The sequence below is a fragment of the Melospiza georgiana genome, chromosome W (genome assembly GCF_028018845.1).
Source record: "Melospiza georgiana isolate bMelGeo1 chromosome W, bMelGeo1.pri, whole genome shotgun sequence".
In the NCBI taxonomy this organism is placed as follows: domain Eukaryota; kingdom Metazoa; phylum Chordata; class Aves; order Passeriformes; family Passerellidae; genus Melospiza; species Melospiza georgiana.
In genome coordinates this window covers 8,268,299-8,269,494 of record NC_080464.1, presented here as the reverse complement: position 1 = coordinate 8,269,494, position 1,196 = coordinate 8,268,299, and the positions used below count along the sequence as shown (strand labels likewise).

General features: G+C 58.6%; 1 non-coding gene across 1 annotated transcript; it reads left to right on the top strand.

The window, feature by feature from the left end:
* Positions 1–904: 904 nt before the first annotated feature.
* Positions 905–977, top strand: TRNAK-CUU (transfer RNA lysine (anticodon CUU)). The gene has a single exon. It is a non-coding gene; the product is annotated as a tRNA-Lys (tRNA).
* Positions 978–1,196: the final 219 nt, after the last annotated feature.

Genomic DNA, 1,196 nt, shown 5'->3' with positions numbered 1-1,196 from the left:
CAGATGCGCGGAGTGTCGCATACACTCTGCGCGCGCAATACGCCACGGTGGCCAATTTTGTCTCCCCGGAATTTATGGCCTCTTCTAATTTTGCCACAATGGCTGCCCAAAACCATGGCTCTTTTACGAGTTCTGGGGGAACCTCGGGGAACCTAGAAAATACCCACTTAACTAAACATTTTAACTCCTGCTCAGGGGCCTTTTGACCACCTCCAAGCAACAAGCCCTTTACAACATAATAAACCTCCTTCTGGGATTTTCCCAAGCCGGCACCCATGGCGCCTTTCTAGAGCAGGAGCTGCTGCCACTAGAAAGGGGGAAAATCCTCTGATGACGCAACCGCACGCCTGGGAAGCAACGAGAACTTAAACAATGAGCCGCCCGCCGCCGGCCCCTGCTCCCTCCACCGCCCCAAAGTCTGGGTTTACAGCCGGAGGGAAAAAAGGAGATTGGGTGGTGGGTCCGGCCCCACGTCTGGGGAAATCCGGCACCCACAGGGAAAAGAAAACAAAAACGGCGCGGGGGTGAGGAAAAACCTCAAGGAGAGAAGGCAGGGGGTAGGTCCCCAACGCAGGGCATATACCCCTAGGGAAGGTTAAAAAGGCAGGGGGGAAACCAGAGAGTCCCCAGGTCGGGGCCCGAATTTACCAATCCTGCAGCGGCGACGACGAAAAACCAGGCGAGCGTCCTCGTCTCGGGAGTCGTCCTCTGAGGATGCGAGGAGTCCCGACTCCGGTCCCCAGGGAGCGCTGCCCCTATAACGGGGCCGGCTACCACCTGGGGTAGTCCGACGTCCAGAGGGTAAGTAAATCCCAATTCCGCAGGGTCCGGTCCGTGGTCAAATGTCCACTTCGTCAGCCCCAACGTTGGACGTCAGACTGCGCGAGGGCGTACGTGGCCCTAAGCCCGGCTAGCTCAGTCGGTAGAGCATGAGACTCTTAATCTCAGGGTTCAGGGTTCGTGCCCCACGTTGGGCGCCAGACTACAAGTGGGCGTACGCGGCCCTAAGTCCGGCTAGCAAAAGGGGAGAAGCGGCCGACGCCCCTGCGCATCAGAAGCCAGCCCCCCTTGGCGTCCTGGCCTTGGGCTGGGCTGGATTGCGGACTTGGGTTCGCACAGGACGAGACGAGTGAGGAGGCGACCACTTGCTGGGGGTAAAACGTCGGTTTATTGAAGAGCCCACAGGCAACAAAAAG